General features: G+C 37.0%; 1 protein-coding gene across 2 annotated transcripts in view; it reads left to right on the top strand.

Annotated features, from left to right (window-relative positions):
* Ubr1 (Ubr1 ubiquitin ligase) overlaps window positions 1-14,708 on the top strand; it is a 221,061-nt gene that overhangs the window by 187,019 nt on the left and 19,334 nt on the right. The gene's annotated exons all lie outside the window — the stretch shown is intronic.

The raw sequence follows: 14,708 nt of genomic DNA, 5'->3' as shown, positions 1-14,708 counted from the left end.
ACTGCAACAGAAACTAGATAAGTTGGACAAATAGGCTGAGAAGTGGCAACTGAAGTTTAATATTGACAAATGAAAAGTACTGCATATGGGTAGCAGTAACCCAAGAGAAACGTACCAACTGTGTGGTACTACACTCAGGGAGGTTGAGAATGAAAAAGACCTGGGGGTAATTGTGCAATCAGATATGAAGTTCTCTGAGCAGTGCAGACAGGCTGCCAGAGCAGGTCCTGGAGTTTTGTCAATGATATACAGCAGGGGTGGCCAATTTAATTTGTGATGTGATCTACTTTTTTTCTTCGAAATGTGCCGCAATCTACCATCTTAAGAATTTCATTGTACAAGGTTAAAAAAGTTAATTAACACATACTGAAAAATGTTGTTTATAAATTTTAAAATTAAATACAATTCAGAATTCTTATTTTAAATTCTCACGTATTTAAATTTTTAATTTATGTGAAGTTTGTGCCTTCATGTCATCTGCCAAGCTTTCAAAATCGGCGATATTCCGTGATAAGGCCGACAGTAAATAATCTTCTGTATGCAAGTCCGTAAGAGTAGAGCGATTCTTCGTCTTTGTTTGTTTCAAATACAAAAAGGCTATTTCACATAGACATGTGGAACCAAAACAGGAATTTAAAAGTTCAATTCATTTTTTTACATTTGGGCACTTTTCTAAGCAGACATATTTTTAAAAGTCTTTTTCTGATGATCTGGCTTTTAGAAAGATATCGTTTCGAAATGTAATAATTTCATTTTCAAGTAATATTTTCTCCATGTGAAAAATCACAGCGTTTTTTTTTTTTTTTTTTTTTCTTCTTCAATTTACATTAAATGGACATTAATCCGACATTAAATGGATAAGAAATATATTAAGCAATATCTTCAATTGTTTTAAAATCACTGAATCTGGTTTAAAAATCATCCACAACTTTCTAAATCCAAAAACAGGATTTTTTTGCAAATGATCTTGCATATTTGCAAAATGATCAGATTTTTTTTAATTTGAGATACTTAGCCATTGCCAAAAATTGATGTTTACCGTATTTCTCCATGTATAAGACGCGCCTTAATTTTGGGGCCCCGAAATTTGTAAAAAAAAAATGTATTACATAAGGTTATTGAACTCAAGTTTTATTCATCATAAAATTCATACAACTCCTCGTCACTGTAAAAACTCCCATCCATTAGCTTGTCCTTATCTGTGTCTGATGACGAATCACTGTCTTCATATATTGCCTCGTCCTCAGTTCCATCTATGGCATTTGAAATGCCACACTTCTTAAATGACTTGACAACGATCTCAATCTTGATATTATCCCAGTATCTTTTCACCCAGGTACAAACGTCTCCTATAGTTGGTTTCTTCACTCTTCCTGCTGGTGTCGAATTGTCCCCAGAAGACTTCATCCATTGGTTCCATTAGTCTCTCATGGCAGCTTTGAAGGGTTTGTTAATGCTGACATCAAATGGTTGGAGCTGGGATGTCAAGCCTCCAGGTATGACGGCAAGTTTTGTTTTTTGCTCTGCAGCAATCTTCGTTGTGTTTTTTGTTATGTGTGCCCTGAACTGATCAAGCACCAATAAGGCAGGTTTGCATAAGAGCCCACCTGGTCTCCTGCTCCAAACTTTCTCAAACCGATCTTCATCCCATCCTGATCCATCCAACCCTTGTCATGAACGTGGACAATCACTTCTCAAGGAATGTCTTCTTTTGGCATTGTTTAGCGTTTGAAAATCGGCATAGGAGGCAGCTTGGTTCCGTCAGCACAACAAGCTAGAACAACTCTAAAATGGCTCTTTTCATGTCCACTTGTCTTCACAGTTACAGTTTTCACCCCATTCTTATCAACAGTTCTGTTACTTGGGACCCCAAATTGAAGGGGGACTTCGTCCATATTTGCAATCTGTCCTAACTCAAACTGATGTCTTCTGACATTGAATGACAAAACGATGAAATTCAAGGACCTTCTGCTCATAGCTTTCAGGCATCTTTTGGGCAAGTCTGGTGTGTGTATGCATGCTTAGTCCATTCCATTCTGTTTCATGAACCTGAAGCACCAATTGTGTCCTTTGAAATCAGTAACTTCTTTTTCATCAGCAGTTCTTCTTGCCTCATGCTGAACCATCTTTGTGGACACAGGAATTCCAATTGCCCTTTGCTCTTCAATCCATATCTTCAATTCCCTCTCTAAATCATGCCATTTTGCTGACTTGCCTCTCATAGCCTTCTTCTGCTGTGGCGTTTTCAGTAGGGTTTCTTCTTCCCGTAGCCAGTCTCGGATTGTTTTCTCGGTTGGAGGAGGACCAAACTTACGTTCAGCAGCACGATTTCCATTCACTTTTGCAAACTGGATCACTTTTAACTTGAATTCAGCACTGTACGAAAATCTTTTCTGGGCCATTTCTGGGCAGAGTGTGGCAAAACATAACCTAATATACCAATAACAAGTGCGAAACAACAAGCACAAAGATAACAAGCGCAAAAAAGTGGGAAATGCAAGTAAAAAAATCTACAACCACTGTATAAGATGCACCCAGTTTTTAGACCGACCCCAAATTTTTCAAAAAATGGTGCATCTTATACATGGGGAAATACGGTATATGCAGAAATACTACGAATTATGTAACCCACATTTTTATTTTTTCCTTGTAATTCCAAATTCAGATCACTTAATTTACTGGTAAAATCTGACAAAAAAAGCCAGATCATACAACCACTCCGTATCTTGTAGCTGCTGATAATCATCTCTCCTTTGATCAACAAATTTTTTAATTTCATTCAGCAAATTTTGAAATGTCTGTAGAAACTGACTTCCGACTCAGCCACCTCACATCTGTGTGTAATATCAGATCTGGTTCATTTTCATCAAGTTGCATTTTGAAAAATCTCCTTTGAAGAGATTGTCCTCTGATGAAATTCATGATTTTGAAAGCTATGTCCAACACTTAGAATTTAATCTTTTGATTTCTAAAACTTGTTGGTGGATGATACAGTGGAAACTCAAAAAATCTGGGAATTCATCATCCTTTTGGCATGATGTGATGAATCAGTTAAGATGCCCCGTCGTTGCTTTAGCTCCATTAGTTACTATTTAATGTCTTGCAGTGAAGTACTGTTTTTATTTCTTTCAGTGTGTTATGTTTCTATTTTTGCACTCACCTTCCAAAATGTTAAAATTTATAGTAAAAAAATTTTGATGGTATTTGGGGACTGAACAGCACTTCACTGCATGGCATTAAATAGTAACTACTGTTGTCTGCCAACAAAACTTATCCAGAATTTAATTTAATTTTCTTAAAAATATGTGATTTTCAGCCTGCCAGTTTTTAGATGCTGAACCTATATTGTTATTTTATTTTATTTTTTTAACCCTTTCTCCTTTTATGGTTTTTTTTCTCGCCCGTGTACTGGTGCCAAGTGCATGGGGTAGTTGGTTGTGTCCAGCTATTATTATTGTTGCTGTTAGTCAAGGAACTCTCTTACTAACCTACAGGTGTTCAGGATCACAGCTTTCTAGAGTTCCATGTAAATGTTCTCTGGGAGGCGGCGCCTCCGTAGCCTGGTGGGCAGGAGCAGCAGCAGTGCATAGCACACGTTTCTTGTTTAGACCGGGGTTCGAGCCTGTGACCACCAAATACGGAGGATGCGGAAAGGTCAGGGAATGACCACTGCATATCCCCAGAGCAATATGGCCTTAGTTGCTAATGCTCCTAAAAACCAAATAACTAACTCTCTGGGAGGCCTATTGTTGCTAAGTTCTTATAGAGGCTTTTTGGCACCAGTGGTTGACACAGTGATTAGTATGGTCATTACTTGTTCCATATGCTACATGGATTTGTATGGATAATAATGGATTTGTCCATTATTATGGCACATTCCTGATATAGTCTGAGTAGAGGTCTCTAGTACAACCAGAGGCTTGTACTTGTAATCTGGTAAACTTGCTTTGATCAGCTGGTATTTTTGCACTAGCTTCTGATGTATTATCATGGCCACCTGGTTATGTCTGGGAGTGTATTCCGTCTGGGTGATCACCCTTCATCCTTTAGTGATGTGCTGGATTGTTTCTGGGGCGAGGTAACATCAACCTTGCTCCAGAAATACAGGAGGTCGTGTGACAACTCCGGGGTAAGCCAAGCATTGGAATCAATGTTATCTATGTATTGTTGTTGTTATTATTATTATTATTATTATTATTATTTCTCTAATTAACCAGTCAACCAATAAATCCACAACAGTTTTGCTAATATGTGAGTGACTAACCCACAAGTTCTAGTCAATATCTGTAAAGCTAAAATAGTAATAGTATTTGCCATATAGTACAAGGGAGCCATAGGCTTTTGTTGCAGTGGCAAAAAAAAAAAAAAAAAAAAACAAGTAGATGAGAAAATATAAATTATATGCTTCCCTCCTCAACTTCCTGGAAGGGCAACTTGTTCCAGCAGTTGACTTGCTGGAACATGAGTTGCCCATCTTTGGACCCCTTCAAGAAGCTCGGTCTTTTCTTTTCTTTTTTTTTTTTTTTTTTTCCAGATGAGGTCTCTATACTTGAACAGTATTCCAATTGTGGTCTTACAATTGCCTTATGCAGTGGGATTATACATTTGTAATCTCCCTATCTGTGCAGTATAGTGTTCGATAAATCATCGATAGAACACCATGGGCTTCCTTGGCTGCCTGTTTGCACAGTTCAGAAAACTTCATATCTACCCATATTGTAACTCCCAGATCCCTTTCCTCCTTCGCTGTTTTTAATTCAACCCCACTAAGTGTATAATTTCTGGAGCCCAAGTGTAAGCAGCATTTAGCAGCATTAAAATGTGACTGCCACTTCTCTTACCATCTTTGAAGTCTGTTCAAGTCATTCTGAAGGAGGACTGCTTGGCACTAATCATTAATGACTCTACCAATCTTTGTCATCTGAAAATTTTGACATCAAGCATTCTATCCACTTTCAATGTCATTTATGAAAATGTGAAACAACAGTGATCCAAGAACCAATCCTTGAAGGACCCATTCCTTACGTTACACCAATGTGAAGAATATCCATTAATCACAACCCTCTGTCTTCTGCCCTGCAACCACCCAGCAATCCATCTTAGAATCTTACCAGTAATCCCAACCTGTTCAAGCTTATAGTAACCTCTCATGAGGAACAGAGTCAAATGCTTTGCTAAAATCCAAGGTTATGAATAACTGTCAGAATAGTCTACTAAGTTAGATAAACATGATTTTCCCTTAACAGAGCCATGTTGTGTGTCCTTCAGAATGCTATAATGCTCCCGGATTGCCCTCTTAATCATTGCCACTTTGTCTTAAAATTGGGGGATTTTAAGGGACTTTCTGATTTACTAACCCACTCTGTTTCTACCTGTAGTTTAAAAGATATTTCTTGCTAAACGATTAAGAGTATGAAGGACTTTACTTATGCATGAGTAATGCACACACACATAATTTCTACTACTAGTTTTAATGCATCGGTTTTAATTATATCTCATATTGCGAATACCACCACAACAAGTTGCCATGGTGTTGTGCTACGACGAATAAGTAACGCTTCACCTATAGAGAAGACTAGTGTTACATATTCTTGGCAGAGATACCACTACCCAGACAGCACCGTTTCGAAGCTTATTGCTTCTCATCAGTGGCTGAGCAAGTACCCTGTTTTTGCAATAGTGACAACCCAGTTATGAAGTATAACTCCACAATATCAGAGATGCCTGATGCTGTGCATGGTTTAATCTAAAAGATATTTCTTGGCTAAATGCCTAAGAAACTTAGCATTAACATTACTAGAGGCATATGATGCAAGAAAGCAAGCTTGTGCAGCATCAGCCAAAAAAATAAACCTCCCATTTCACCCCTCCATTCATTCCAAATGCCTGTCCTGCTCAGCCTTAAATTTATTTAGGCTATCAACTTCCACAACAAGAGATGGAAGTCTGTTCCACCAATCAACTACCCACTGGCTAAAGGCAAATTTCCGCACATATATTCTACAACTGTCTTTGCTCAATTTGAATCTATACCCCCTCAGGTTCTTAATCTGAGCAAAAGGAAGAATCAAATCCCATCAGCATTACACTTGCTCAACCCATTCAAGGCTTTATACACCTCAATCAGATCACCTCACATGTGCCTACTCTCCAGGCACTGCAATTTGCAGAACTTAAGCCTGTCTTGGTAAGAGCACACCTTTATTCCTCCCACCAGTCTTGTTGCCCTTCTTTGTATTCATTCTAGCAACCCTACTTCCTTCCTAAAATGAGGCTGCGTACACAGTACTCAAGGGTCGCCTGACCATTGCCTAGTAAAACTGGATAATTACTTCCCTGTCCCTGTAGCAAAACTATATATCATTGACAAGACTCCATGACCTGCCCTGGCAGCCCATCTATGCTGCTCAGCGAACTTCATATCTGACTGCACAATTACCCCCAAGTCTTTTTCACTTTCCACTTCCCTGAGTATAGTACCACACAGTTGGTATGTTTCTCTTGAGTTATTGCTACCCATATGCAGTACTTTGCATTTGTCAAAGTTCAATTTCAGTTACCACTTCTCAGCCCATTTGCCCAACTTATCTAGATCCAGTTGGAGCAGCATACTGTCGTTAACAACACTGCCAACCTTTGTATCATCTGCACTCTTGGACATTAAGCCTGACACAAAACAACATTGGGCCCAGCACCGAACCGTGGGGAACTCCACAAATAACATTTGTCCACGAAGAGCAGCATCCATTGATAACCACTCTCTGTCGTCTCCCACTCAGCTATCCCTTTATCCATTGTAGCAACTTACCCTTAATACCATACCACTCCAATTTGTACAGCAGTCTTCCATGTGCAACAGTATCAAAAACTGTCCTGAAATCCAAGTATATGATATCAAAATTATTTTTTGCATCCAATTCCTTTGTGACCACATCATTGTATCCAGTCAGATTGGTCAGACAAGACCTCCCTTTAAGAAACCCATGCTGTCTTAACTATTACTGCAGTCTTGTCTAGATGATCCTGCAATGCTTCTTTAACCAGTGACTCCATTAATTTCCCTGGAACAGAAGTTAAATTAACAGGTCTATAATTACTTGTGTCACTCTTTGATCCTCCTTTGTGAATTGGGGTCACATTTGCACATCTCCAGCCCATGGGTACATCCAGTGGTGAGCTGTGAATAATTTAACAATGGGCTCGCAGTTTTGCCGACTTATTGATGTGAAACATCCTTGGGGATTCCTGCCGCGGATGACGTCACTTCTGTGACGTCATCCACGGTAGGCTTCCGCCAGAGGCACTTCCCACGTTCACACTACTAGTCTGTGACGAGCATTCACTAGTAGTGTGATTAGAACGTGTGACGCATTTTTCGTGACCGGTATGATATCTCGAGTCATCATGCCACCCTCCCCTCTTTACAATGATACCTGGATACGATAGTATCTCGAGTTCTAACTGTTTAGATTTTTTTTAATAGTATAACGCCACAATCATACTTCCTGAAGTAAGTATGACTGCAACAATACAAATATTTGCAAAACAATTTATTTTTTCGTCTCGCATTTTCGTAACATTCCATTGTTAGGTGCTCCAAACAGTTGCATATGTCGTTTCTACTACAAGGTCGGTACTTCAATCGAAGCTATTTTCTAGACATTAGATACGTTGCAATCGCAGGTACACATCAGTTACTTTAGTTATCACAAATCCATTGTATCTTCTTGTCTTCCAGAAATTATAAAAATTTGCGAATGTTCAATAAAATATTTACAATACAAAAGCTCTATTATTTCATAATTAATTTCCAAATCAAAATACCTAAAAGAAACGCGAAGGATTCACATAAAACCATCTACAGCACATGCTTGGTACACGCGCCACTTTTTTATTCGTCTCTCTTTTTTTAACAACTGGGGAAATATAATGGATACATTTTTTTCATGATAAAATTTTAATATTGCGAATAAAAAGTAACACGAAATATTTCCCATATCACAAAAACTATCACAAAACATTCTACAATATAAAAATAAATATTGTATAAAAAACAAACTCTTCTAGAAAAGGTACACAATAATAATAATTATTATTGTTAGCTATATGGTGCGAGGAAGCCTGAGGCTCATGCTGCACCAGCCAAAAAAAAAAAAATTCCCCGAGTTACCCTGAGAGAGAGAGAGAGAGAGAGAGAGAGAGAGAGAGAGAGAGAGAGAGAAAGAGAGAAAAGTAGAAGGAAATCACCAAGAAAGAGAAGAATGATGATATCCAGCTCAGGACCCTTAGTGTGCCAAACCCATACTCACCAGATGTGAGCCCCCAGGGTTAAATCACAGATTACATAAAAAAAAATTATTATTGAAGAAAAATTATTCTAAAAATTTCCATATACAATTTACTTCTTTATTAATATTTGTTGTCAATCTTCTGCTTTGCTCAAGCTGAGTGATGATTACAGAGGAATGATTTGACGTAACAATCTGGATCAAATTGAAGCAATGGTTTTCCATTTAGATGTATGGTCAACATTATTCATTCATTTATACAATATTATTCATTATGCTGAAAGCACTGCTAATTGCAGTAGTTTCAATGATATTTCTGGCTTTTATACTTGAAGAGTGAATTTCACTCGATTTTAAAGATAAACTGTCTTCGACAAAATCTCTAAAATCATTAATTTTTATTTCACATTTTATCAGAAAACTTAAATTTCTTATTCGTTTTTCACTGTCTTGCCACGGAGACGAAAGTTATTTCGTATTCCATGATTCTAGGTAGCATATGTTTAAAATTTCTTTCAATTTCTCATCGTCAATAAAGAAAATAATAATGATATTATTTTCTTTATTTAATTTAAAATTACTCTGTTGCATTAATAACTTATTCTTAATAACGTGTCACGAGGTAATTTTTTAAATGTGTTCTTACTTTCAATTCCTTCAAATTCTTTCAACTTCAACATGCTCTCAATTTTAGTTTCATAATTTCCTTCAGAATTTTTGAAATTAGCGATAGCATTGATGGTTAGAATAATTAATTTATCTGTTTTTACTATAGTGATGTTGCGACTTTGTAAAGCTTCTAGTTAAGGTAAGAGAGCTCCCGCAGGATGTCGATCATTAGTGCTAAATCGTTAAGAAAGATAAACTGTCTTCGACAAAATCTCTAAAATCATTAATTTTTATTTCACATTTTATCAGAAAACTTAAATTTCTTATTCGTTTTTCACTGTCTTGCCACGGAGACGAAAGTTATTTCGTATTCCATGATTCTAGGTAGCATATGTTTAAAATTTCTTTCAATTTCTCATCGTCAATAAAGAAAATAATAATGATATTATTTTCTTTATTTAATTTAAAATTACTCTGTTGCATTAATAACTTATTCTTAATAACGTGTCACGAGGTAATTTTTTAAATGTGTTCTTACTTTCAATTCCTTCGAATTCTTTCAACTTCAACATGCTCTCAATTTTAGTTTCATAATTTCCTTCAGAATTTTTGAAATTAGCGATAGCATTGATGGTTAGAATAATTAATTTATCTGTTTTTACTATAGTGATGTTGCGACTTTGTAAAGCTTCTAGTTAAGGTAAGAGAGCTCCCGCAGGATGTCGATCATTAGTGCTAAATCGTTAAGAAATTCCAGATTGAAAGTCTGTTTAATAATCCAGAATATTTAATTAACTCTCTGATTCAAAATGTTTGCACAAAGCGGGATAATTTCTCCAACCCTCAATTGCCATCCGTAAGCTACCCATTGTGGCCCGAACACACGACAGATATTTATAGTTTCCACATCAAGTTCTTTAGCAATTTTTTCGTGCTGCAATTTTTTAAGCAATTTTTTCGTGCTGCAATTTTTTAAGCAATTTTTTCGTGCTGCAATTTTTTTAGCAATTTTTTTGCATCTTTAATTTGCGCTGGTTTTTTGGAGATTGGTGATACAGTTTTTTTTTAATTATTGCCTGTATGCCATTATATTTTAGAACATTTTCTGCACAGTGAAAGCCTTGACGAAGTTTCATAATCTGCCAACATTTCCTCTTCGTAAAGTTTATATAATATCTTAGTTGCCTCAATCCCCCCTTCCCCTCTATGTTGCTACTCTCACTAGTTCTTTGAATACAGTGCAAAATGTCGGAATCACACGAATATTCTGCTACTGTGACCATGTAAACATAGACAGGAGACATTTACTGGAAGGCAAGGATCACCCACTTCTCCGAAAAACATATGACTTCTTGTAGGAGTAAAGGGGAACCACAACACAGGTTGACCAGAGGCTATAATCCATGTCGAGAATCTTCTTAATCTTCTGACTGGCTATGGAAAGCATATTGACTAGCGCGACTTCTCAGTGTGTGACTGCAGAGGTTTTATGGACACCACTAACATTGTGAAATGGTAATCCCTTTCACCCTTAACTCGTGCTTTCTAATTACTTAAATTGTCTAAAGGCCAGAGGTAAGAACAATGCATACAAAGTTGTCTCTCCTATCCTGTTCGTTACATGGAAGTTTTTTTCGTTCACAGGAAACTATTTTAAATGTAATTATCAAGGGAGAATCAAAAAATTTTGCTGTAAAGAGTTCGTTAAACAGAGGTCTGACTGTAATTAAATCAAAAATGAAACAATTTTAAAATTCATAACCGATCAATTGCACCATTAAAATGCTGGGAATGGGGCCCCGCTTGCCCCACCGTAGTTTCGGCTCTAGATACTCAATAATTGCATTCAGGATTTCATTTGTAAAATGAATGATCATCTCAACAATGGGCTCGCAAATTTTCAAAAAAAATAACAATCTGCTCTCGCCCGCCCACTATAGCTCACCACTGGGTACCTCCCCTGAGTCCAAGGAAGCTCTCATGATTATGGCTAAGGGTTTGCTTACTTCCTTTGCTGCCTCCTTTAATGTAACTGGATAGATCCAGTGCACCCCAGGTGCCTTCCTTATGTTTAACTTCTACAATTTCTCTTCCACTTTGCTCTCAGTTATTACAAAATCACTTAGCTCCCTGTTAGAGTTTGATAAACTTCTGGCATTCCTCTTCTTGAATATTTCCTCATGTGTGAATGTAGATGCAAAATACTCATTCAGTTTATCAGCTACCTGAGCATGGTCATCAATAATCAACCCATCTATGTTAAGTGGTTCATCTGATTCATCCCTTTCCTTCTAGAGTTAACATAAGTAAAGAACTCTTTGCTGTTTTTCTTTGCATCCTTTGCCAAAGATTTCTTGTAATCTGCCTTCGACTGCTAACCTCCTTTGTGACTTGATTATAGACATATTTTGTGTGTTACCCATGCATAAGTAAACTCCTCTCTACAGTTATAGAGAGGAGTTTACTTATGCATGGGCAAGGCTCTCATCATATACTCCCTCCTATCATGTCTGAGCAAACTGCAGACACTTTCAAATTCAACCCTGATTCACGGCTTTTTTTCAACAGTGACCTGTACTTTTAAGTAATTCTGCCTGTCTCCTGCTCTTAATATCATTAGTGCCAATGTATACAACTATATCACCTTTTGTGCCCTTAAAAGATGAAATCTGCTCTATGAAGTTCACTTAGCAGTGCAGATGGGCTGCCAGGGCAGGTCATGGAGTCTTGTCAATGATATATAGGAATTTTGTTAGCAGGGACAGGGATGTGATTATTCCTTTATACAAGGCAGTGGTCAGGCCACACATAGAGTATTGTGTACAGGTCTAGCGGCCTCATTTTAGGAAGGATGTAGAGTTGCTAGAACGAGTACAAAGGAGGGCAACAAGATTAGTGAGGGGTATGAAGGGGTGCTCTTACGGAGAAAGGCTTAAGTTCTGCAAATTGCAGTGCCTGGAGGGTAGGCACCTGCGAGGTGACCTGTTTGAGGTGTATAAGGCCTTGAATAGTTTGATCAAAGTGAATGCTGATGGGATTCTTCCTCTTGCTCCGATTAAGGACGTGAGGGGGCACAGATTCAAATTTAGGAAAGACAGTTGTAGAATAGATGTGCGGAAATTTGCCTTTAGCCAGCAGATAGTTGATTGGTGGAACAGACTTCCATCTTTTGTTGTGGAAGTTGATAGCCTAAATAAATTTAAGGCTGAGCTGGACAGGCATTTGGAACAAATGGAGGGGTGAAATGGGAGGGGTTTTTTTGGCTGATGCTGCATATGCTTGCTTTCTTGCATCGTATGCCTCTACTAATGCTAATATATATATATATATATATAATATATATTAAAAAAATATGTTATATGATAGTTATTACGATAATATACAGCAGACTCTCGATTTAGTGGGATTGGATTAACCAGGACACTTCACGATTCCAAATTAAAAAAAAAAAAAAATCAACCAGAAATCATAAAATTCAAGTAATAAATAGAATAGGTAAAAGCAGATGTTCTGCAAGTTATAAGTAAATAAACGACAAGAAGCGGCGGTATAAGTCGTCATTGGGAGATTTAAAAAAAAGAGAGACCGAATGTTTAGTTTGTTTTAGTGCATCGCATCGATTATTATGTTCAGTCGCACCACAAAAGGACAAACTTTGTTTCGTTATTTATGTCAGGGATGTTGGAATTGTTTTTTTTTTTTTTGTTTAGAAATCGCAAAAATTATGGGCAAAAGCAAGAGTTGTGCTTTCAATTAAACAAAAACTTGAAATTATTCAAAAGTTTGAAAACGGTGCATCTCTTAAATCTCTAAGGAACCATTGTAATGTTGGTGACCAAACCATACACATTGTAAAAAATAAAGGGAAGCTATTAGATTTAAAATGGACATCGTAAAAAATAAAGGAAAGCATCGTATTGGACACGTAAGTTTTTTTTTTTTTTTTCATTTTTTATATCCCCATACTTTTTACATAGTTTCTGATAATTTTTCGATACAGTAAGCCCCCAACTTACGTAGCTTCGGACTTAAGTTACGTTATTTATATATTTTTTATATGACTGAAGATTTCGGTGAAGGGGAACACACATTTCACTATAATAATGTAAAAAACCCACAGAATTCCAGCTATCGGTATTATCGCAAATGCAATAAGATCGAGTTTACTACCAGTTTATAATTAATTGCACTAACAGAAAAGCCCAATAAACCAGAAAGTGCATATTGTTTTATGGCAGCAAACTACAGAAATGTGCTTTAGTAAAATGTGAGCTCGCTTGGAGTGATAATATTGAGTTTTCGCCTTAACCCTGTGAAGTTCTTTATATAAAATTTTCATCTTGACTGTTATCGTGGTGCTGACTAAGAGAATAAGTGACAACAGTACTAGTAAATCTATCACGAAAAGGAAAGCAATTGAGTTGAATCAGAAAATTAAAATAATAAGGGTATATGAAAATGGCCAAAGATTAATAACATGTATCGCGCGGAATTCAGATTTTTCAGTGGCAACAATGAACACAATAAAGGAAAAAGACAATACGAGAAGCGGTCGATACCAATGAAGGTCAACTATAATAATAACCAAGGCTACGAAATACATATAAGTTTTTACAGTTCAATAACATGCATTTTTCTTCCTTTTATGTTTTCTTTTCTTATGTGCCACTCCGGCTACTTCACTGTCCTCAGATAAAGTTTTAATTGAACTAATTAAAAATAAATAACTATTTTTCTTCATTCTTCTGAAGATATTATGTTGTTTTTGTATGGAAGGTCGGGGATATAATAGCAATATTTTATTAGTCATTCCTGAGTTACGCGAAATTTGATTTATGTAAGAAGTACTGGAACGTAACTCTTACGTATGGCGGGGATTTACTGTATTTTTGGATTAACCGGGAAATCAATTATCCGGGAATATTTTTTTTACCCTCTATCCCGGAAAATTGAGAGTCTACTGTAACTATAAAAAAAATTACAATTCATAATACAAATTATATATAGGGTGTTTCAAAAGTGATGGTCAATATTTTAAAGATGAACTGTACAGACCACATTATGCAAAAAAAGCATTATAAACATGGATCCTTAAGTGAATTCTTTGAGATATTGTACATTTCTAGTTGGGATCCACCACTGACTTGTTTGTTTAGGTTAGGTTGTGCTCATTTTCTACCTTTCCTGTCTCTCACTGCTCTGAGACGTAGCAGGCATACTAGTACTTGTCAAAGGATAGTCAACGTGGAAAGAGGTTAGAGCAACGAAGAGTATGCGGACATGCACTTCATGTATGGTAAAGCCAACAGCAGTGCACTCGAGGCTTCATGTTTGTATCAAGAAGCATTTTCCCTCCCGAAGGCAGCACAACAGGCGCACATTCATCAGGGTACATCAGCGCCTTAGAGAACATGAGTGCTTCGCACATGGAGTACGAGCAGGTAAGCCCCGAAGCATAACACCTGCTGTTGAGGAGGAAAGGATGTTAGAAAGAATAGAACAAAATTCAGGAATTTCGACAAGGAGGGTTGCTCTGCAAGAGCATGTACTGAGTCATAGCAGTGTATGGCGAGTTTTACATTGCCAATTACTGTACCCCTACCATATCCAGTGTGTACAAGGTCTCAGCAATACAGACTGCCCTCCCAGAGTGAACTTCTGGCAGTGGATGCAATGTGTCCTGAACCCCTAATTTTTAAATTCACTGACAAAGCTGGGTTTACTTGCAATGGTATTTTTAATTTTCATAACTGTGAAGTTTGGTCCGATGAAAATCCTAATGCAATTCACAAATCACAACATCAGCAATGT

This window comes from Mastigoproctus giganteus, chromosome 9 (genome assembly GCF_048544385.1).
Source record: "Mastigoproctus giganteus isolate SK-2022 chromosome 9, ASM4854438v1, whole genome shotgun sequence".
Classification (NCBI taxonomy): domain Eukaryota; kingdom Metazoa; phylum Arthropoda; class Arachnida; order Uropygi; family Thelyphonidae; genus Mastigoproctus; species Mastigoproctus giganteus.
Note: the sequence above shows the minus strand (reverse complement) of the source record. Positions and strands in the feature narration are given on the sequence as shown.